The following is a 24,893-nucleotide window of genomic DNA, read 5'->3' as shown; positions in this document are numbered from 1 at the left end:
TGATGAGGGTCAACTTGCCCTGGCCAGGACTACAGTGTGTTACGTTAAGGCTGACTTATTTATCCTGAAGGCTCATAATGACGCTGCTGTCCTGGTCCCTGAGACGGCTCTGTTCTCCTGCTTCCCCGCTCCCTCCCTCCCTGCGACGCGGGAGCTGGCAGCTGCAGTCTGCTGCTCTGACCAGGAATGCTGCACTGGAAACGGGGATGCAACTACAGGGGTGGGGCTGGCATTTGTTGTGTGTGTGTGTGTGTGTGTGTGTGTGTGTGTGTGTGTGTGTGTGTGTGTGTGTGTAAAAGCTTAGTTTTATAATGTTCCATTTGTGTCGAGTGTATTTTTGAAACCTGCACTTTCTGCCTTGAAGGGGTTTTCTCCTCGAATCATGCAGTTGTACCTGCAGGTACGGTAATTAGCCCATTGATTAAAACTGCCCAGGACTCATAGTGAGTATTCACCTGTGTAAAGTGAGCATTTAATTCCCTTTTCAATAAGAATATCTTTGTTGAAAAAGGCTACTTGTATTTGGCAACCTGGCAGTCTTCCTGCGTGATTGACTCATGGATGAAATCTGATAATGTCTGTAGTTTTGGAGGGCTTTCAGAAATGTTTGCAATTAGCGTCTTTCTTCCAACTTTTTTTTAAACATTTTCAGCATTTCAGCGCTCAACATCTCCGACAGCACCATGAATCACGGAATCTTCCATTGTCACACAGTGTGTGACCTACCAGATTTTGCATGCATTCCAGATGCATCGTTTAATAATGCACCAGTTGTGTGTGTGTGTGTGTGTGTGTGTGTGTGTGTGTGTGTGTGTGTGTGTGTGTGTGTGTGTGTGTGTGTGTGTGTGTGTGTGTGTGTGTGGTGTGTGTGTGTGTGTGTGTGTGTGTGTGTGTGTCCCTGCTCGTGTGCATGTGTGCACATGCTGCTCAGGTTGTCTCAGTCTGACTGACAGACAGACGTGAGAGATGCTGCTCTTCAGTGTCCTGGTGCCCTGCAGCAACACAGGTGTGTAGACACACACTCAGCTCATACATCCAACACTTCATACAGACAGGTCAACATATCTCCGACCAACAAGCCTCGCAGTACATCAGATCAGTGCTGTGGTTGTCATATACCGGCATAGAGAAGTTTTACTAGTTACTGGTAAACCATGTTTACTTGCTGAATGATTCTGGCAATGACACATCTAATGTTTTAATTTTGGCCTAGATTTCAATAAGAGTGTTTACTGACTGTGAGATGACACAATTTAATGTCGTCTTTCTCTTCATAGTCATACAAATGAGTAGCTGAGGATCACAGTACTCAAAATTTGGTAAACTGACAAAAAAGCTTTTTATCTGTCGCCTCACGAATGCCGTCTCTTAAACGAGGAAGTACATGTGGTTTTGCGAGTGGAAAGCTTGGTAGCATTGAGGTGCTCGTATCTATTGTTTGAACTGCCAGGTGTATTCTGCCATACACATATCTAGCGTATAAAGAATTTGAACTTAATGAGCCTAGTGACCTTCCTCTGGTCCAAAATAGATAGTCGAAAGGCATGCATAATAGAGCAGTGTGCTATTAAAGAACCTCCTCCCCTGTTTCACAACATTCCCAACACTCTCCATCAGAAGTTCCTCTCAGGTGAGCAAGCAAGCTGAATATAAAATCTAAATAAACATTTCCACATCAACATGACTCTTTTACAGCCTCGCCTACGTCACTTGGGAGCATGAGTGGTGTAAGGAATATTTTGGAAGAGGAGAGCACCCTATGTTTGCTGGCTGACGGTGATCATTCAGCTATTGATGTACTGTTGATATTGGATTTTAGGGCTATGATAGGGCTCCAACCAAGATTACCTTTTCCTGTTTGGCATTTATTTGACCACAAAATGTTGAAAAATAAAAAAACAAAACTAGAGGAGTGCACTCAGTAGAGTGCAGACCTCTGCCAGTTGTACGTATCTCCCCTTCTCCAGTGTTCGAACTTGGCGACTAACCCTTTTTTCGCCTATGAGGGGAAGGAAAATACATGCACACACAGAGAAAAACCAGTGTTTTGCCGGCCATTACAAGACTTTTGTACAGCATCCAAGTTGATTGAACAGGAAATATAAAAAAAAACTTGTTAATGTGCAGCATCAAGCTAAAAAAAATCTACCTACCTATTAAAAATATTTTGCCTGTCAGTCTGTGGATGCCCAGCCTCCTAGGCAGACCCTCGCATGAAAGTGACCAAGTCTAATATGAACTGACAGATCAGACTATCATAATTTCAGAACCCCCATTAAAAGACTTCAGATGTGTTTAACCGTCGTAGTTTTCATGATGTAAAATGAATCAAGGCGAATGGCTGCTCTGCTGGTTGGTAAGAAAACATAGCTCCGCCATGGGAAGTGTTCTGTTGTAGCTATGGAGATGATTCCCAGCTGTGACTGTTATTAATCCTACTGTTGTAAGTGTATTCTTATAGCAGAGCTTTAACATGGTCAGCAAGGGAAGGTGTTCATCCAGTGTTCCTCCAGTTCTCCTGTGCTCAGATCAGCAGTGAATGATTTGCTAGTGTAACAACAAAATGTTCACGGGGATCGAGCCTGGCATGGGATTACAAAATACAATCGATGTCTCGTTTGCTTTCAAGACTCATACCCAAATACATTATGTTTTGGTTTGGCCACTGTCATGCCCCGATCAGACGCAACCATAGATGTGAGTTGCGCATGCGCATGGTTGACTTTGCTCGGGCAGTGACAGAAAGCAGTGTTGGTCGAGCGAGCTAGAGAGTGAATGAGGGGAGGGAGCAGCAATAGCGAGAGCAAATAGTTTTGAATCACCGCAACCAAACGAGAGGTTCTTCATCATACACTCATAACTGTGCACAAAAAAATTAAGGTTGATAGGTCCAGTAGTTTGCGAGATTAGCCGCGGACAGATGATACACCAACCCCCGCAAGCGCACGTGCACACACACATACACACATGTACACATACATTATGTTAAATTTACTTAGTAGGTGAACTTCAGATTGACTGACTGAACTTAATATGTATGCTATTCATTGTATATTTAAGCTATTCATTGTGTATGCATGCACAATGAATAGCTTGCATTTATTAGTAGGTATTGTTTTGTATTTTTGACTCAAATACTTTTCTCTATCTCAATAATACCATTCCTCCCCATTTGCACTGAGTTACACCTGTCAACTATCACCAATACAAGGCTCCACTCAGCATTCATCCTACTTACCCTGACGAGGGCACCTTGTGCCAAAGCGCTAGTTTAAATAAATGGGATTTTTGGAGCACATGAGGAATGTAAATAGATTTATTTTTCTGGTGGAAAAGAGATGTCCAGTGCTGCCCACTTGCTTACTGTACAGCACCAAATGTCTATGCCAAAATTACTCTCACACTTTTCCTCTCTTCTCTTTTTTTGCTCACTGGACTAGATGGCCCTCCCTATTTAGCCCACTCATTTCACCTCCGTTCAGTCTGACACTAGAAAAGCTACGATACCTTCCAGGGATGGGCAACATGATCCAGAACGGGCCGGTATGGGTGCAGGTCTTTGTTCCAACCAAGCAGTTACACACCTGAGTCTACAAATCAAGGTCCTTAGCAAAGACTATTGGTTGACTAATAGAATCAGGCGTGTAACTGCTTGGTTGGAACAAAGACCTGCACCCACACCGGCCCTTTCTGGATAATGTTGCCCATCCCTCACCAGGTCCCCTTTCACTTGAATGTGCAGGAGGGAGGCATAGTCACTTGTGTATCCTTTAACTTACCACCTACTTCTGAGTAAGTCCTCTTGATATTGGGTTTATTCTTAACCTGAAAAGTGAAAATGTGGAAATGTGTTTTTCTCGCGGATGTATAGCGCGAGGTTTCAGCTAACTTAGTTACAAGCTAGCAAGCTAGCTACCATAGAGAAGATGGCACTCGAACAGAGGACAGCGCTGCTGCGTGAGGAGGCGGAATCTCCGCAGTGGAAAGGAGACTGAAAGAAAAAGGAGAAAAGAAGGGCAGTAAGTCAAACGAAACAACAAAAAAGAGATAGACAAAGTGGACTGGCTAAAAAGGAAAATTAGTGTAAAGAAGCACAAGGATAAGGCTAATTGCTGAAATCTGGAAAACAACTGATACTGTATGAAAATGGCGGCACTAATTGGAAACATAGGACCATTTGAAGAAAACACAGAGCAGTGGAGCGCATACACTGAAAGGTTCGAGTATTTTATACGTGCTAACAAGATTAATGGAGATGTTGTAGTGCCAACCTTCTTGAGTGTTATGGGAGGAAAAACATTCAACCTACTGCGCAGTTTAGTGCAACCTGACAAGCCAGGGGACAAATCATATGATGAGATTGTCCATATACTGGGAAATCACTACTCTCCTAAGCCACTGATCATCGCAGAGCGGTTCAGATTCCATAAAAGGAACCAGGAAGAGGAGGAATCTGTTTCACAGTTCGTAGCCGCACTGAAACGGTTATCTGAACATTGTGAATTTGGACGTGTGGTCAATTACACCATACGTGACACATTGGTGTGTTGCCTACGTTGTGAGTCCATCCAGAAACGACTACTTTTTGAGGCTGATTTGACACTGAAAAAGGCCATAACGATAAGCACGTCAATGGAGATGGCTGCTAGTGAAGCACAGCAATTAAGTGCATCAACACAAGTGCATCAGTTGTCTTATGAGTCCAAGAACAAGGCAGCAGCTGGCAAGCCATGCTACCATTGTGGTAAAACAGGGCACCAGGAATCAGAGTGCTGGTGTAGGGACTTAGACTACAGACACTGTGGTAAGAAAGGCCATATTGAACGCTCCTGTAAAACAAAAAAGACCCAAACACACAAACAGCACATTGAAAAGAAGAAAACAAAAAGGAACACGTGAATAAGCTAGATCATGACCAGGATGAGCAGAGCAGCTGTGAGTCTGACGATGAGACAGTGTGTGTTCTATCTGTGAGGGACAGTGATGATGGGTACGGGGTTATACCACTGATGGAGAACCAAGGAGTGTGGATGCAAGTAGACACAGGTACACGTGTGTCCATGGTATCAGAAGCTGTCTATAAAGAGAAGCTGCAGCACCTTGCTCTATGAATGACAAAGTTGAGATTAAGGGTGAGGCTGTTCCAGTGTTAGGAGTTGTGGACGTGGCAGTGGAGCACAACAAACAAAATGATTCTTCTACTCTACATCATTAAAGGAATCCGTCCAGCCCTGCTAGCCCGCAGATGGCTGGAAAAGCTCAGACTAAACTGGCAGGATGTGTTCCTGGTTAATGATGGAGACACAGGCCCCCTACAGGAGATCTTGGAGAAGCACTCCCAAGCTTTTTGATGGAAAACTCGGCAGCATGAAAGACATTACAGTTAAGCTGACAGTCAGTCTAGGAAACACACCAAAGTGTCTAAAAGCTAGACCTGTCCCGTATGCCATCAGACCCAAGGTAGAGGCAGAATTAGACAGATTAGTGAAGAGTGGAGTATTGGAACCAGTGAGAACAAGTGAATGGCTATACCAACTGTGCCAGTCATGAAAAAGGACAAGTCTCTAAGGATCTGCGGTGATGTTAAAGTCACTGTGAACCCTGTCTTGACTGCAGAACAATATCCTTTACCCCTCATCGATGACTTCTTTTCAGGTTTGGCTGGAGGACAGAAGTTTAGCAAGATAGACTTATGTCAGGTATATCTGTAGATGCATGTGGATCCAGAGTCACAGGAACTGTTGACCATAGTGATACACCAAGGGCTGTACAGGTACCATAGGCTCCCTTTTGGGATTGCTTCTGATCCTGCACTGTTCCAAAGAGCAATGGACCAAATTCTGAGTGGGCTACCAGGGGTCCAGTGCTATCTGGATGACCTCCTTATCACAGGTCCAGATGAGCAGTCCCACTTAAGGAACCTGGATGCAACACTACAAAGACCTGGAGGCTTATGGTCTAAGAGTAAGGAAGAATAAATGTGAGTTTTTCAAATCTTTTGAGTGCCTGGGCCATGTAATTGACAGTAACGGACTCCACAAGGCACCATCAAAGGTGAAGGCTATTGTGGATGTGCCATCCCTGAAGAATGTGAGTCAACTGAGATCATTCCTTGGCCTGCTGACATACTGTGCAAAGTCAGTGCCTAACCTAGCCACTAAGCTGATGCCACTGGATATGGAAGTGGACAGACAAATGTGAGGCAGCTTTCAGAGAAGTCAAGTTGGCCCTCTCTGAATCAGAGGCCCACACTCATTTTGACACCAAACTACCACTTCAGTTGGCATGTGACGCCTCGCCATATGGTGTGGGTACAGTAGTGTCACACATCTTACCATCAGGGGAAGAGAGACCAATTGCCTTCGCATCGTGGACCTTGAGCCAGGCAGAAAGCAGGTATGCACAGATTGAGCGTGAGGCACTATCTATAATATTTGGAGTGCAGAAATTCCACCAGTATCTTTTTTTCTTTTTTAAATAAATTTATTTCTAGTTTTTCCCCTTATCCCATCCAATTAACCCAATGGCATATGGCCGGAACTCTTGTCGAATAACTCCCGTGGCTCATGTTTCCACGGGAAGGAGATAGTCGTAACACCAGTTTCCTTCAAACTCGTGTCGGCTGCTCTCGCTAGTTTACACGCTGAAGCCTCGCATGGATTGCATTACCTTCAGGCCGCAAAGAAGACGTAGGGAGAATGCTTTCAGTTGCTTGGCTGCAGGTGCCCGGATGGGCCAGAGGGGTCGCTGGAGAATGACGAGTCCCCGAACACTACACCGATCTACACCCACTATCCCTTGGGTAAAGGTGACTTAATGAATGCCTTACCCCGTGGACGCTCTGGCTGTGACCGGATACGGCAAGTCTGTGATACGAACCTCCCAGCCACATGATGAGTGGATTGCAAGAACGGCTGTTTATTCCGCTCGGCCATCAGAGCGGCCTCATCAGTATCTTTTTGACAGGAAAAATGCGCTACTGACTGACCATCGACCATTCACCTCTATCTTTGGTCCCCACACTGGCGTACCATCACTGGCAGCCAGTCGCCTGCAGACATGGGCTCTGTTATTGCCCGCTCACCAGTATGACATAAAGCAGTGTTTCTCAACCCTGTCCTCAAGGAACCCTTATCCTGCATATTTTCTTTGCAACCCTGAATAGGTACCTGTTTGTAGTTATTCAACCAATCAGCAATGAATTTTGTCAGATGTTGCACACCTTGCATAATTAAGTGCTGCGACATGATTGGTCGAGTAAGTACAAGCAGGGCTACCTATGCAGGGTTACAATGAAAATCTGCAGGATAGGGGTTCCTTGAGGACTGGGTTAAGAAACACTGACATAAAGTATAGGAAAGCAGACTGGCACGGGAACGCAGATGGGCTCTCCAAGCTCCCTTTGCCTGTCACACACTCTGAGCCAGCACAAGCCGAGATCATCTACTTCAAGGAAGTGCCTCCTGCTCCAGTGACGTCGTCTCATATGAAGAAACACACACATGCTGATCCAGCCCTGTCTGAGGTTATGGACATCGTCACCTGGGGAAGGAGAGGAGAGATGACACAGAGTTTGAAGCCTTACCTGGTGAGAAGGAACGAGCTTTCAGTCTAGTCTGGATGCTTATTGTGGGGCTATCGTGTCATCATTCCACCGCCACTAAAGGAGAAAGTGCTTGATGAGCTCCACTTTGGACACAGTGGTGTGGTGCGAATAAAAGAGATTGCATGCAGTTATTTCTGGTAGCTGGGCCTGGATGCAGCTATAGAGGAGAAAGCAAAGTCATGTTCTGCCTGCCAGAAATTGAGAAACCTCCCACAGCTGGCTCCATTACACCCATGGGACTGGCCTGAAGAACCGTGGCAAAGAGACCATATAGACTTTGCTGGCTCACTGGAGAACTACATGTTTTTAGCGGTGGTCGACACTCATAGCAAATGGCCCAAGATTGCCGTCCTGAAGAGCACCTCCTCGGAGAGAACCATTGAAGAGCTAAGGTCTATCTTCAGCCGTTTTGGTTTACCACAGCAGCTTGTTAGTGATAATGGCCCACAGCTAGTGTCTGAAGAGTTCAAGACATTCATGGAAGAGAACGGAATCCAACACATCAAGTCTGCGCCATATCACCCAGCTACAAATGGGCTCACAGAAAGATTCGTACAGACCATGAAGCAAGCTCTCAAGTCCTCTCAAGGTATGCAGTCCCTCAACCGGCGCCTCAGTGCCTTCCTGTTGTCTTACCGAAACACACCTCATGCTACCACAAAGGTGTCTCCTGCCACGGCTCTGCTCAAGAGACAACTCCGCACTCGTCTGGACTTCCTGAGACCACAAAAGATGAGAGAGGTTGTGCACCATCAACAGAGAGCTCAGGTAGAGAGACGAGGGAAAGCAAGGCTGCGGAGCTTCACAGCTGGTGAAAGGGTTCTCGCCCGGAACTATGCCAATGGGGAAAAGTGGACACCAGTGACAGTTTTAGCAAAAACAGGCCCAGTGTCTTACACAGTAGAAACCAGTAGTCATCTAATCTGGAGAAGACACATTGATCAACTATTCCATGCTTCTGGTTCCTGTGTTGACTCACCTCAGCCATTATCCTTTGATCCAGAGCTGGAGGCCTACCAGGAACCACCTCCATCACCAGGAGATCCCCAGACGCCAGCGTCCGGAATGGACACAGTTCCAGACACCCCTACACCTGCTGAGGCAGGGCTCGAGAGTGCGACCAAAATTTTTAAGAGTGCGACTCAAAAAAATTATAGGTCGCACTGGTGCACCCGATGCTGCTCGGGTGAACACTGAAATCTCTTTCGCAAGCGCAGCATCTCTCTGTGTTCTCCTGATGGTATCATGGTCTAAACCAATAAGAGACAGAGCTCGGGCGGGTCCTTGCCTCTGATTGGCTGTGGTCCTTTTCACTGCTCTAAGTAGTGTCAGTTCAAAAAATGCGAGCGACCTGAGCAGGCTGAGTGCCAGAGAACTTGAACGGGAAAATAATAGCCTATAGGCCTACGCGACAAAACGAGTGAAAATGAAGAGAGGTTGAGCCATTGAAAGTTTTTTCATTAAAAAAACGAAACCTACTCCTTCAACCAGCCCTACTGTCACTCCACCCATCTCATCTACCGAGAGTGGGCCTACATCCAGCCAAGACACGGAGCCCTCGGCCTCGGTGACGGTCCCTGGGAGAATGCCAAGCCCCGGTCCTTCCGTGATAACATCAGACTCGGAACCAGAGGAGACAACCGAGTCTGAGATAGAGCCCGGCCCCGAGAGTCAAATCAAAAAGCCCAAAATATATTCTTTCAGGCGTGACTGGTTAAAACAATTTCCCTGGCTTAGGTACGACAAAGAACGGAACGCAATGCACTGCGTTTACTGTCGGGAGGGTGGTCAGAGTATGGCCGGTAATAGTGCATTCGTCGGAGAGTCGACAACGTTTCGGATCGAGACATTAAAAAAGCATAATTGGTCCAAAAAGCATACTAAATGCCGTGACAAGTGTGTAAATACAGTGGCCCCTCTCCCAGCTGCATTTCAGCGTCAGGCTGTATTGATCAGGTCCTCGGAGGAATCAGAAATGATCATAAAATTCAATGTCGCATACAACATTGCCAAGGAGGAAATGCCGTTCACAAAATGTAAGTCAGAGATCATTCTAATGAAGAAAAACGGCTTAAATGTCAACCCAACCAACAGCAATGACAAGGCATGCGTGCAATGTATTGGTGTAATAGCCGACACACTGAAAAATAGGACAGCTGCGGACGTTGGAAACGCCACGTATACGTCATTTATGATTGACGGCGACACAGACGTCTCTACAAAGGAGTGCGTGATTATCTACAGCCGCATTTTGTGGAAAGGGAGGCAGACTTGAGCACTTTTAATTTTCAATTGTTTTATTTTACTTGAAATGTTTAAATCTAACATGTTCAATTTCAGTTCATTGAAGCACTTTAAGCACAAACACTTTTATTTGGAAATGTTTGTGTTGTACCTTTATCCCGAGGCAAAAGAAAATGTAGTCAGGAAGCCAGTAGATGTGCGGACATGGGCATATACCCCAGTATTGATCTGCTCTGCCTGTGCCCCTGTAAAATCTCATGTTTGAGTTTTAATGAGCTCCTATATTTGGCTGTTGATTAATTAAGATTGATAATAACTGGAAAAGAATGGATTTTTTTTTCTAATCCACAATGTTAAAGCAATGCAGTTTCACCCAATATACAAGCTGGGGTACGCACCTCGCGGTCCGGGTCTGTACACCATGGCGTGCACATAACTGTCCATGCATGGCAGTGTGTTTGTGGTAGCTGGTGCACCGCGGCGTGCATGCAGCAATCTGTGTATTGACGTGTGAAACAAGAATCAGGATTGAGGAATGATAACATGATGGGACTAATGCAACTTAATGCATGTTAGGGTTAATACTCCTGTCTGTGTCCCTGACTAAGGCAATGGCAAGACGAACTGGAGTTGGTTCCCAGTTGCTGCATGGTGGCTGCCCACTGCTCCTAGCTACACAGCTAGGATGGGTTAAATGCAGAGGAAGAATTGCCCCATGGGGATTAATAAAGTAGTAAAAAAAAAGTAAGTTTGTAAACTAATACCGATGATCTTATTTTGATTTCAATTTGACTCAAACATTATTGACTCCTGTAGGTGGACATCAGAAAATTATTTTTCTGTAACAGATGGGGCAGCAGTAAGGAGAGATGAGACTGAGAGAGGTAAAACCTGGCTGGAGTTGCTGACAAATGAGCTAGCTAGCTAACCTACTTGCTGGTCTGGCAAATGTAAAAGCCTGAATGATTATATGAATTTGGGGAGGCTATAGTTGATCAGATTCCTTTTTTTTATGTTGCACCACAGAAAGAGGAGCAGAGTACAGGAGGAGGAGTGATGGAGCTGGATGAGCAGTCCAGACAAAGCAAGAGAGAGTAGAGAGACAGAAAGACAGGAGAGACCACACTGCAGAGATGAAACTGAGGGAGCAGTTGCCACAGTAGCAGAGAACATCACACTGGGGGCAGGGGGAAAAAAACAGTGTCTGCAATGTAGGAGAGAACATTAGTGACCAAGGGGGAAAGCATTGTGGGCCAAGCCAGGTGAAGTTGTCCCAACATCCCCAGCACAACTTTGAGTTAAAAAACAAACAAACAAACAAACAAACCTTTACTTCAACTGGTTTGGAAGCGTCCCATGGTTAGAATATTCCATATCTTGACATGCAGCTTTTGTTTTTCATGTAGGATGTTTGTTAAACACATGAAGCATGACGCTTCCGTAAATACTGGCCTAACAAATTGGGAAAAAGCTCTGGATCTCTTTAGAGAGCATGAAAAGACACCTGCCCATAAAGCAAGCATGCTTCCCTGGCACCGCTTTAAAGCCAGTCATAGTTTAATCGGTTCATCTGGACACAAGGTTTATTGACAGATATGTTTCATCACTCATCTAAGTGACCTCTTCAGTCTGACCTCTTTAAAGCCAGTGCGGCTCATGGTAATGTTGCAGAACATACACTTGGCAAATGAAGCAGAAATCAACGAGATGGGAGTACATCAGCCGTGTTGCGGCTGTCATACAAATCTCAGCGAAACAAAACATTTCATTCGGTAGCCATGATGAAATCTCCAGCCACAACCAGGGAAACTTTCTGATTTTATGAAACTACTAAAGCAGTTGGATCCACTTCTACAGTCATACCCAGCCCCATCACACAGTACATATTTATCACTTTCGTATCAAAGTGAGATCATTGATTGCTGTGCTCAAGAGGTAACAGCAACTATTGTCTGTGAATGAGAAGATGCAGGGATGTTTTCAGTTATGGCAGATGAAGCCAGACATGGAAACACTGAGCTATATGTATCCATTATGTCACTGAGGGTAGAGTCAAGGAATGTTTGCTGGCCATGACAGAATTTAACAAATGTGATGCAGAATGCATAACTGCTGCAATAGGATCGGTGCATTAATGTCGCGCTGCAGAACTTCCGGTACAACTGAATGCTTATGTCATACTGAAGCATTAGTTAGCTGCTAATTTATCCATCCGAGAGATCTTAATTTTGTCCGAAAAATCAATGAATCAAACAGGGCAAAAAGGGGCGTTCAGGTATCAACACCATGAATCAGGCGAAGTGGGCGCGCTATAATTCCGCTTTAAGTTTCCATCCATCCCCAGTAGCTGCGAGGACAGCGCTGAGTGGCTAGCGAAGACCCGGAGGGAGGCTTTACCGTCACCGACAGCACCAACGTGTGTAGTCGGCATTTTGAACCGGGAGATTTCGCTGTGCCAGCCAGCTACAGGTGTGTTAAGGAGGCTCAAAAGAGGAGCTGTCCCCACACTTTTCGTTGAATGAGCACTCCAGACCCGCGCCCAGGCTAGATGTGTGCTGCTGTCGCCCCCTGCCAGCTCTGGACTCCTCTGATCATGACGTGGATGCCAGCAGCTGCCTGCAAGAGCAGGACTATTGCGTGGCTCCTGATCCTGCCGCTTTGGGTGACGCCCTGGCCCAAAACGAGTCGACGAGGAAACAAACGGAAGTGCTCCAGCAACAACTAGAGACCGTCCAGCCACAGTCCAAGTTCAGCCTGAGGTGATTTGCAGGTTCCGATGAGGACATTCGGCTTTACACCACGTATGTCTTGATTTGTACCATTTCATTTAATCGCCCCTGCTAAATTAACTCACCCGTTCAGTCTTTGCACCCCCCCCCCACCATGCCTCTCACACACACCTGCACGCGGTACAGTGCAGTAAGTCCTGGGCTATACTTTAACAACTGCACAGAAGATACCGTGCGAAACCACCATGTCGTGTATTATGGCTTGTGTCCTAAGGTTTGTTCTCGTGTTCTCATGATGCCCTTGCTCACCCTCGTAGTTGTCGATGTAGCTCGAAATATACATCTTAGACCCCTTTTCTTTTTTTGCTCGTCTGAGCTACCGAGAAAGCACTCGCGATGCGATGTACATCGCTGACCGTGATTTTAGTGAGGTCCTGCAAACAAATGCGTTTACATGCACACTTTAGTCGAGCTATGGTTATAGCTCGACTAGTTCATTAGTCCAACTACTGACTTTGGTCCCAGTACACATGCGCGGGAGGGAAATCGATTTACTGAGGGAGTCATGTGGGCTCCGCTACGATAGGCGGCGATATGCACTCTTTCAGCTTGTTTGTATTGGGCCATCAGCGGTTGACCTATTACGTCACACACGCAGAGCACGTCCAAGCAGCTCCTCCAATGTCTCCAAGAACGGGCACCAAACAGGACTGTGGCCACTGGTAGACTTGCTTTTTTGGCGCTGTAGTGCGCCGGTTTAAGGCGCTTCCACCGAACGCGGATCTGCTCCGGCGTCCTTTTAAACCCCGCCCCGACCATCAGCTCGGCTACTTTTTTGAATGAGTCGCCATTTCTTGTCTTCCTCCCGACCATGTATTTTAAAATGTTCACCTCTTTCAACTCAGTAAGCATATACTCCGTCTCTTCATCCGTCCAAAAATGAGCTCTCGATGTTTTCGCCATGTTTGCAGTTACTGGCTTCCTCTTCCTGTGTCCCCCGCTTCTTCTGTTTACGCTGTTCGACTTCCGGGTCAGACTTGGCGCGCGGAAAGTTAGCGCGTGCGCAGATCGCCTCGCCCAGCTCCAGTCCGACTAAGGCGTATACATCCAGAGGTAAATCGACTTCCAATCGCATTATCTGGGTGTGTTAGTCCGACTATTACAGCTTCGATTTCAGTCGAGCTAACGTGTTGACATGCCGGTTTTAGTCGGACTAACGCAATAATTCGATTTTTTTAAGTGTCATGTAAACGCGAGTGTAAACCAAAGGCGTCTTTTCTGTCAGCAAACCAGACCGAAAGTTCTTGGGCAAGTACTCGTACGTCAGAAGTGGAACGACGCCGCGTTGCATAACGCGGCAGTGAACACCTTGAGTGTGTTGTGCAGGCTTATGATGGTGCAGCAGTAATGAGTGGGGTAGTTGGAGGTGTCCAAGCTAGATTTAAAGTAAATCATCCATAGGTGGGCCTCCGGGTAGCATGGCGGTCTATTCCATTGCATACCGACACGGGGATCGCCGGTTCGAATCCCCATGTTACCTCCAGCTTGGTCAGGTGTCCCTGCAGACACAATTGGCTGTGTCTGTGGGTGGGAAGCCAGATGTGGGTATATGTTCTGGTTGCGGCACTAGCACCCCCTGTGGTCGATTGGGGTGGCTGTTCGGGGGGGAGGGGGAACTGGGGAGATCGCGTGATCCTCCCACGTGCTATGTCCCCCTGGTGAAACTCCTCACTGTCAGGTGAAAAGAAGTGGCTGGTGACTCCACATGTATCGGAGGAGACATGCGGTAGTCTGCAGCCCTCCCCGGCTTGGCAGAGGGGGTGGAGCAGTGACCGGGATGGCTCAGAAGAGTGGGGTAATTGGCCGGATACAATTGGGGAGAAAAATCCAAAAAAGTAATATAAAATCATCCATAGGTCATTTATGTGCCATGCTGTGCACAGCAACTAAACTTAGTGCTGTCTCACACCTGACAAGCAGTACCAGGAGGTAGGGATTTATTTGACCTGTTACAGAGTGTGTACTCATTTTTCAGTGTTTCGCATGTAAACCATCACAAATTCAAAGATGTTCAAAATCAGCTGGGGTTACAGCCATCTGAACTTATGCAGCTCTCATCGACCCACTAGTCATGCCAGTTGTGGCCTGTAAATGCCATCTTGGAGAATCTCTCTGCAGTCCTGCAGTGCCTCTCCAGCATCAATAACTCCATGGCAGTAGGACTCCATGTCAAACTTAATAGATTCTCCACAGTATACCAGTTGATAATGTTGAAGACTTTTCTGCCTGAAACAGAGAACCTGAACAAATATCTGCAAAGTGAAACAGTAGTCCTTGCTAAAGCTGCAGAGCACAAAGGAGCTGTGTGTGACACTCCAAAACAAATGTGCACAGATGAGAAGGCTGCTAAGCTGTATGATACAGCAAGGACCTATTGTCAGATCCCAGAGCAATGTGCTGCTACGAGACAAAGGCAGGAGCAGAAACACATGGAGGATTATGGAGCGGGCTCTGGTTGTGGAGCAGTGAGTGACCTCGGTGATGCAGAGCAGCTGAAAAGAAACCTGTTTCTACCTTGCCTTGACAGGATGTTGCTGTGTTAGCTCAACAGTTTTCATCTCTTAACAGCCAATTTCTAAGAAGTGTTCAGGCCTTTAATCCTGGATAAGACAACTTTCTCTGTGAGGCGCACCTCGGAGATCTGGCAGGTCATTTCAATGTTGTTCTAAAATCTGAGGAGGCTTTAGTGGCCAAAAGCTATCTGGCCTACAACAAGGAAAGCCTTCCAATTAAATATATGCAATGTATTTTCAACTTGCTGGATAAAGTCATGTTCCCAACCTTGACACAAGTCATTCAGATCTCTCTGACAATCCCACTTAACAGCTGCCGTTGTGAAGGGTTATTCAGTGTGCTGAGATGACTCCATACTTGGCTGAGGTGCACAATGAGACAAGACGGGCTTCACCATCTTGCTGTCAGTTGGGAAGGAAGAACTTTGTAAGTGGAGTCACAGTCAAGTGATTGACCATTTTGCCAAAAAGAAAAGTAGACGGTAGAGTTTAATGCTCAAAAAATGAACCGACTCAGTTTGGACTTGGTGTTGGACACGAGAGGCACTCTCAAACTGTTGGGGAATACTTTGTTTACTTTTAGATTATATATTTATATATATAATTTACCTTAAATGGTTGTAGGAGCCCTACCTGATGAAACTGGGCTAGCAAACTCCCTGCCTTCTTTTAAACCACTTCTTAAAACTTACTTTTACAGGGGCGTCTGGGTGGCGTGGCGGTCTGTTCCATTGCCTACCAACACAGAGGTTGCTGGTTCAAATTCCCATTACCTCCAGTTTGGTCGGGTGTCCCTACAGACACAATTGTCTGTGTCTGCGGACGGGAAGCCGGATGTGGGTGTGTATTCTGGTCGCTGCATTAGCACCACCTCTGGTCAGTCGGGGCGCCTGTTTGGGGGGGGGACTGGGGGGAATAGTGTGAGCCTCCCACGCGCTACGTTCCCCTGGTGAAACTCCTCACTGTCAGGTGAAAAGAAGCGGCTGGTGACTCCACATGTATGGGAGGAGGCATGTGGTAGTCTGCAGCCCTCCCCGGATCAGCAGAGGGGGTGGAGCAGAGACCGGGACAGCTCGGAAGAGTGGGGTAATTGGCCAAGTACAATTGGGGAGAAAAAGAGAGAAAAAACTTGCTTTTACAGGGAGGCTTTTTTTTAAAATAGCAAATCCATTGTTGCCCCAGTTCATTTATTTATTTATTATATTGTTTATATCTTATACTTTTATAATTTTACCTTTTTAATTCTTTATATTTTTCATTCATCATCTTATGTTAATTGTTTTTTTTTTAATTTTTTTTTAATAAATTTATTTCTGATTTTTCCCTTTTACTCCCAATTTAGTGGTCAATCGCTCCCTATTTTAGTTCAAACACCACCCTGGTACTGCATGCATTCGCCAACTGCATCTCTCCGGCCGGCAGTCTGAAAGGAGACGCTCGCCACTTTCGTGAAAAGGGGAATCCAGGCCAAACCACTGCTTTTTCCCCACACACCCAGAGACGCATTCATATGACGAACACAAGCCAACACCCCCCCGAAGACAGCGCTGCCAATTATTGCTGCTTCATCGAGTCCGGCCATAGTCGGATCTGACGAGACCAGGGCGCGAACCCCGGTCCCCAGTGGGCAACTGCATCGACACAAAGCCGATGCTTAGACCGCTACACCACCCTCGACCCCATGTTAATTGTTAATTGTTTTTATCATAATCCTTGTTTTATCAGCTTGAATTCTCTTCGTTTTAACTGTGCTCTTGTTTATCCTGACCGGGGTTTTTTTTTTTGGATTTTTTTCCCCCTTTTCTCCCCAGTTGTACCTGGCCAATTACCCCGCACTTCCAAGCCCTCCTGGTCTCTGCTCCACCCCCTCTGCTGATCCGGGGAGGGCTGCAGACTACCACATGTCTCCGCCCATACATGTGGAGTCACCAGCCGCTTCTTTTCACCTGACAGTGAGGAGTTTCACCAGGGGGACATAGTGCGTGGGAGGCTCACGCTATTCCCCCCAGTTCCCCCTCCCCCCTGAACAGGCACCCCCACTGACCAGAGGAGGCACTAGTGCAGCGACCAGGACACATACCCACATCCAGCTTCCCACCTCCAGACACGGCCAATTGTGTCTGTAGGGACGCTCCACCAAGCCGAAGGTAACACAGGGATTCGGACTGGCGATCCCTGTGTTGGTAGACAACAAAATACACCGCCATGCCACCTGGACACCATCCTGACCATGTTTTACCATGGTTGTGTGGCAGATCTGGTATTATAACCTATATTTTTATTCTATTTTGTTGTTTTATCTATTCATCCTGTTGTGTAAGGCACTTTGTAATGCTGCTCAGAGGGGTGCGATATCAATAAAGTTTACTGACTCAAGTCATGAAACGATTGTTTGTTTGAAATGTTATTTTTTGTGAATTTTTTAATTATTATTGTAGAATGCAGAAGAAGGAAAGTGCAATAGTTTAGTGACTTGAGTCGGGTTTTGTTTTTATCATTTGCGTACGCAGTGTATGGCATTGTGCCTAAAAACACGTTGAGAATGTTCATAATGTGTGTTGAAATAGATACTTCCATAAAGGTGAACGTCTCTACAGCCGTACCAGCAGCAGTGGTCTCAGTCTCAGCAGAGCAGTATGGCAGTGGTCTCAGCAGAGCAGTGTGGTCTCAGCAGAGCAGTATGGCAGTGGTCTCAGCAGAGCAGTGTGGTCTCAGCAGAGCAGTATGGCAGTGGTCTCAGCAGAGCAGTGTGGTCTCAGCAGAGCAGTATGGCAGTGGTCTCAGCAGAGCAGTGTGGTCTCAGCAGAGCAGTATGGTCTCAGCAGAGCAGTGTGGTCTCAGCAGAGCAGTATGGTCTCAGCAGAGCAGTATAGCAGTGGTCTCAGCAGAGCAGTATGGTAGTGGTCTCAGCAGAGCAGTATGGCAGTGGTCTCAGCAGAGCAGTATGGCAGTGGTCTCAGCAGAGCAGTATGGCAGTGGTCTCAGCAGAGCAGTATGGCAGTGGTCTCAGCAGAGCAGTATGGCAGTGGTCTCAGCAGAGCAGTATAGCAGTGGTCACAGTAGAGCAGTATGGCAGTGGTCTCAGCAGAGCAGTATGGTAGTGGTCTCAGCAGAGCAGTGTAGCGGTGGTCTCAGCAGAGCAGTATGGCAGTGGTCTCAGCAGAGCAGTATGGCAGTGGTCTCAGCAGAGCAGTATGGCAGTGGTCTCAGCAGAGCAGTATGGCAGTGGTCTCAGCAGAGCAGTATAGCAGTGGTCTCAGCAGAGCAGTATGGCAGTGGTCTCAGCAGAGCAGTATGGTAATGGTCTCAGCAGAGCAGTGTAGCGGTGGTCTCAGCAGAGCAGTATGGCAGTGGTCTCAGCAGAGCAGTATAGCAGTGGTCTAAGTCTCAGCAGAGCAGTATGGTAGTGGTCTCAGCAGAGCAGTATAGCAGTGGTCTCAGCAGAGCAGTATGGCAGTGGTCTCAGCAGAGCAGTATAGCAGTGGTCTCAGCAGAGCAGTATGGCAGTGGTCTCAGCAGAGCAGTATGGCAGTGGTCTCAGCAGAGCAGTATAGCAGTGGTCTAAGTCTCAGCAGAGCAGTATGGCAGTGGTCTCAGCAGAGCAGTATGGCAGTGGTCTCAGCAGAGCAGTGTAGCAGTGGTCTCAGCAGAGCAGTATGGCAGTGGTCTCAGCAGAGCAGTATAGCAGTGGTCTCAGCAGAGCAGTATATCAGTGGTCTCGGCTGAGCAGTATGGCAGTGGTCTCAGCAGAGCAGTATAGCAGTGGTCTCAGCAGAGCAGTATATCAGTGGTCTCGGCTGAGCAGTATGGCAGTGGTCTCAGCAGAGCAGTATAGCAGTGGTCTCAGCAGAGCAGTATAGCAGTGGTCTCAGTCCCAGCAGAGCAGTATAGCAGTGGTCTCAGCAGAGCAGTATAGCGACGATCTCAGCAGAGCAGTATAGCAGTGGTCTCAGTCTCAGCAGAGCAGTATAGCGGTGGTCTCAGCAGAGCAGTATGGTAGTGGTCTCAGCAGAGCAGTACAGCAGTGGTCTCAGCAGAGCAGTATAGCAGTGGTCTCACCAGAGCAGTATGGCAGTGGTCTCAGCAGAGCAGTATGGCAGTGGTCTCAGCAGAGCAGTATAGCGGTGGTCTCAGCAGAGCAGTATGGTGTTGGTCTCAGCAGAACAGTATAGCAGTGGTCTCAGCAGAGCAGTATGGTGTTGGTCTCAGCAGAACAGTATAGCAGTGGTCTCAGCAGAGCAGTATAGCAGTGGTCTCAGTCTCAGCAGAGCAGTATGGTGTTGGTCTCAGCAGAACAGTATAGCAGTGGTCTCAGCAGAGCAGTATAGCAGTGGTCTCAGTCTCAGCAGAGCAGTATAGCAGTGGTCTCAACAGAGCAGTATAGCAGTGGTCTCAGTCTCAGCAGAACAGTATAGCAGTGGTCTCAGCAGAGCAGTATATCAGTGGTCTCGGCTGAGCAGTATGGCAGTGGTCTCAGCAGAGCAGTATGGCAGTGGTCTCAGCAGAGCAGTATAGCAGTGGTCTCAGCAGAGCAGTATGGCGGTGGTCTCAGCAGACCAGTATAGCGGTGGTCTCAGCAGAGCAGTATAGCAGTGGTCTCAGTCTCAGCAGAGCAGTATAGCGGTGGTCTCAGCAGAGCAGTATGGTAGTGGTCTCAGCAGAGCAGTATAGCAGTGGTCTCAGCAGAGCAGTATAGCAGTGGTCTCAGTCCCAGCAGAGCAGTATAGCAGTGGTCTCAGCAGAGCAGTATAGCAGTGGTCTCAGCAGAGCAGTATAGCAGTGGTCTCAGCAGAGCAGTATATCAGTGGTCTCGGCTGAGCAGTATGGCAGTGGTCTCAGCAGAGCAGTATAGCAGTGGTCTCAGCAGAGCAGTATAGCAGTGGTCTCAGTCCCAGCAGAGCAGTATAGCAGTGGTCTCAGCAGAGCAGTATAGCGATGATCTCAGCAGAGCAGTATAGCAGTGGTCTCAGTCTCAGCAGAGCAGTATAGCGGTGGTCTCAGCAGAGCAGTATGGTAGTGGTCTCAGCAGAGCAGTACAGCAGTGGTCTCAGCAGAGCAGTATAGCAGTGGTCTCACCAGAGCAGTATGGCAGTGGTCTCAGCAGAGCAGTATGGCAGTGGTCTCAGCAGAGCAGTATAGGAGTGTTCTCAGCAGAGCAGTATGGTGTTGGTCTCAGCAGAACAGTATAGCAGTGGTCTCAGCAGAGCAGTATGGTGTTGGTTTCAGCAGAACAGTATAGCAGTGGTCTCAGCAGAGCAGTATAGCAGTGGTCTCAGTCTCAGCAGAGCAGTATGGTGTTGGTCTCAGCAGAACAGTATAGCAGTGGTCTCAGCAGAGCAGTATAGCAGTGGTCTCAGTCTCAGCAGAGCAGTATAGCAGTGGTCTCAACAGAGCAGTATAGCAGTGGTCTCAGTCTCAGCAGAACAGTATAGCAGTGGTCTCAGCAGAGCAGTATATCAGTGGTCTCGGCTGAGCAGTATGGCAGTGGTCTCAGCAGAGCAGTATGGCAGTGGTCTCAGCAGAGCAGTATAGCAGTGGTCTCAGCAGAGCAGTATGGCGGTGGTCTCAGCAGAGCAGTATAGCGGTGGTCTCAGCAGAGCAGTATAGCAGTGGTCTCAGTCTCAGCAGAGCAGTATAGCGGTGGTCTCAGCAGAGCAGTATGGTAGTGGTCTCAGCAGAGCAGTATAGCAGTGGTCTCACCAGAGCAGTATGGCAGTGGTCTCAGCAGAGCAGTATTGCAGTGGTCTCACCAGAGCAGTATGGTGTTGGTCTCAGCAGAGCAGTATAGCAGTGGTCTAAGTCTCAGCAGAGCAGTATAGCGGTGGTCTCAGCAGAGCAGTATAGCAGTGGTCTCAGTCTCAGCAGAGCAGTATAGCGGTGGTCTCAGCAGAGCAGTATGGTAGTGGTCTCAGCAGAGCAGTATAGAAGTGGTCTCAGCAGAGCAGTATAGCAGTGGTCTCACCAGAGCAGTATGGCAGTGGTCTCAGCAGAGCAGTATAGCAGTGGTTTAATTCTTAGCAGGGCAGTATGGCAGTGATCTCAGTCTCAGCAGAACAGTATGGCAGTGGCAGTGATAGTGTGTTGAGCAGGGGAAGTTCATAAACCATATTGTGTAGCACTTTTTTTTTCTTTTTGGGATTTTCCCTCCTTTTCTCCCTAATTGTATCCGGCCAACTATCCCACTCTTCCAAGCCATCCCAGTCTCTGCTCTACCCCCTCAGCTGATCTGGGGAGTGTTAGAGACTACCACATGTCTCCTTCGATACACGTGGAGTCACCAGCCGCCTGTTTTCACTTGACAGTGAGGAGTTTCACCAGGGGGTCTTAGTGCGTGGGTAGATCACGCTATTCCCCCCAGTTCCCCCTCCCCCCATTGAGGTGCCCTGACCGACCAGAGGAGGCGCTAGTGCAGCGACCAGGACACACCCACATCCGGCTTCCCACCCGCAGACACGGCCAATTGTGTCTGTAGGGACGCCCGACCAAGCCGGAGGTAACACAGAGATTCGAACCGGTGATCCCCGCGTTGGTAGGCAATGGAATAGACCACCATGCCACCCGGACATCCGTGTAGCACATTCCGTACATGCAGCAGACATTCAAGAAAAAAATTGTGTGATTTGAGTAACGGGGAGCCTGTGCCCCAGCAGAGCATTATGTGTAGCAACACCCCTGCATGATGATAAGATTTTTTCAGTTTTATAGAGATCTATATCTCATTAGAGTTATGAATGCCTCCCCTCTTTTCCAACATCAGATCTTCATGACCTCTAGATCTTCATTATCTATTCATATTGAGTCCAATAACCGCTAATGGAAAGAAGAGGGAATCTCATTATGGCTTGTGCAAGCTAATGAGACACTTGTGCTGCCAGCACCTGTTTTAGGAGAAAGGGAAGAGGAAATGCAGAGAAAAAGAAACAAAAAGACAGATGTGTAGTGATCTATTGTATATTTGCATATAGTCCATTTTCCTTTCATTCTGTGTTGCATGCCCCCCCCCCCCCAGACTTCAGTGTGTATGCAGAAAGACCAAACCTGGCTTTGTCTGCCTGAACTCAGTACCTTTTATGTCTGCACACACAGGGCTGAACAGTAGCTTGTTTGTGTTGCTAAATAATCCCTAATCAACAATCCAAACCATAGCATGGGTTTTCATTACGCCAGGGAGCATGCCAGCTTGGCACAAAGTGAACCCTGACTGTCTGCTGTCTGCTTTAAACAGGAGCCCACTGAAACAGCACAGGAGTGGCACTGACAAATGTTCTGGGCAATTTCTGTTCACACACACACACACACACACACACACACACACACACACACACACACACACACACACACACACACACACACACACACACACACACAGAGGTTAAATATGCATGCAGACAATGCACATGCGCACACAAAGCAGACCAGAGCACAAACACATGCTCCCACTGTTGAGGCAAGAACATGCTCACAGAGGAAACAAACACAGCAGGACACTTGGACTGACATGCACCCACACAGGCACTGCATGCATCATTTGAATATAATAATGGGGTATTGTTGTTGAGATGAATAATGGACAGGGGGATTATTAGCTGACTGGAGACTGCTGAGTGCCGGCCGCTGTGCAAGCACCATCTTTCTTTCATTAGACAGTATAGGGGCGCTGACTTGGGGGCCCGAGGGCATTAATTACATTGAGCGAGGACCCTGTGTGGGCCCTACAGTGAGTACCACACATGGCATTGAGTAAGACAGGGCTGCAGCTCCTCATTACAGGGGCTTTCCACCTCAGACAACCAGACTTTTCATCACTGCCCTCCATACAGAGGGAATCCTTGGACTCAGTAGCCCAGTAACAGCAGAGTCTTTCAGTTATGAGAGATACTTCTGTGAAATGAACTGTTCTCAAAACCCAAATGGGACCTCTTTCTCACAGGTTTTCTTTCAGCCTTTTTGCCCAAATTCCCTGTTGTCCTGCCTTTTTGTCTTTTTGTCTTTCACTCACTCACTCACTCACTCACACACACACACACACACACACACACAGACAATTTAATTGTCTCTTGAATGACACGCTTCACAGCTTTCACTTCCCTGTGCCCAGTGGGATAAGCTGTTGATTACAGTGACAGACATGTCTTCTGCAAATATTATTTCATATCAGGCCTGAAAGGTTAGAGAGAGACAGGCACTTTCAAGGGGTGATGGATGACCTTCTTTGAAAAGGCCGTCGGGGAAGGAATAGATAGCTCAGCTAGCCCTGAGGGCGTCACCATAGGCCGCAGAATCCTTGCCTTCCCCTGTCATCTGCAGAGCTGTCAGACTGAAAAACTTAAATACTTGGGAGTCTGGTAGTGTAAAGGTAGTTGGTGTTTGATCTGCAGTCTCCTGGGGTAGTTGTGGCAGTTATTATGGCCAGAGAGGGCCGGGAACTACGGGGGGTATGGTTTAGACTCAGTGCAGATGCAGTTGGAGTCTTAAGCCCAAAATGAAGACAGATAGACTTCATAAGATAGTTGCACAGTGTGACAGCCACCCCATCAGTCGCTATCAAAGGCTGGTGAGGTTAGTACTTCATTGTAATTCCAAGACCTGGAGAAAGTTATTCACACCCTTCCCTCTGCTCACCTAGACTATTGCAACTGTCTGTATTATGATGGCAGCTTGTCATCCATGTACCACCTCCAGCTCACCCAGAATAAGGCCACTAGGCCTCTGACTTGCGCCAGCGGGAGGGATCACATGACCCGCTTCAAATTTGACTCTTAAGATTCTGCTGTTTGTTTTTAACACCTCAATCCACACACCCACTAGGAACACCCCCCCCCCCTCACACACACACACACACACCTTTCCACAGTCCATGGCTGAGGCTCTGGGATGTTCTCCTTCCTCGACAGTTACATCCCTCTGACTCTGGAGCAGCTTTTCCCCTTCCTATTAGAAATGCCGTCTCCAGTGAATTATTTAGAAATAATCACGATCACTTACACTATACTCTATATAGGTGCTTGTTTTTTATAATCTGCTTGTAATTTACTTTTTTTCTGAATTGTTATGTCTTTTGTTTGTGTTTTCAAATGTGTAATTTTGCAACTTTGTGATTTGTATCTGTGCTTTCTAATTGCTGCTGCCTGTCTTGGCCAGGTCTCCCTTGAAAAAGAGGTTTGTAATCTCAACGGGATCCTCCTGGTTAAATAAAGGTTAAATAAATAAATAAATCATATATGTAGGGATAACACTCCACTCACACTCATAAAGGCACAATATTGAGCAGTCTTCTGCATGCATGTCTATACTCTGTATATGTAGGGATAACACTCCACTCGCACTCATAACGGCACAATATTGAGCAGTCTTCTGCATGCATGTCTATACTCTATATATGTAGGGATAACGCTCCACTCGCATTCATGAAGGCACAATATTGAGCAGTCTTCTGCATGCATGTCTATACTCTATATATGTAGGGATAACACTCCACTCGCATTCATGAAGGCACAATATTGAGCAGTCTTCTGCATGCATGTCTATACTCTATATATGTAGGGATAACACTCCACTCGCACTCATAAAGGCACAATATTGAGCAGTCTTCTGCATGCATGTCTATACTCTATATATGTAGGGATAACACTCCACTCGCACTCATAAAGGCACAATATTGAGCAGTCTTCTGCATGCATGTCTATACTCTATATATGTAGGGATAACACTCCACTCGCATTCATGAAGGCACAATATTGA

The 24,893-nt window shown here is 47.1% G+C and overlaps 1 long non-coding RNA gene across 1 annotated transcript in view; it reads left to right on the top strand.

Moving 5' to 3' along the window:
- The window catches only part of LOC130114773 (uncharacterized), a 245,746-nt gene that overhangs the window by 166,258 nt on the left and 54,595 nt on the right, over positions 1 to 24,893 (top strand). The window lies entirely within an intron of this gene.

This window comes from Lampris incognitus, chromosome 6 (genome assembly GCF_029633865.1).
Source record: "Lampris incognitus isolate fLamInc1 chromosome 6, fLamInc1.hap2, whole genome shotgun sequence".
Classification (NCBI taxonomy): domain Eukaryota; kingdom Metazoa; phylum Chordata; class Actinopteri; order Lampriformes; family Lampridae; genus Lampris; species Lampris incognitus.
The sequence above is the reverse complement of the archived record's forward strand: the minus strand, read 5'-3'. Positions and strand labels throughout refer to the sequence as shown.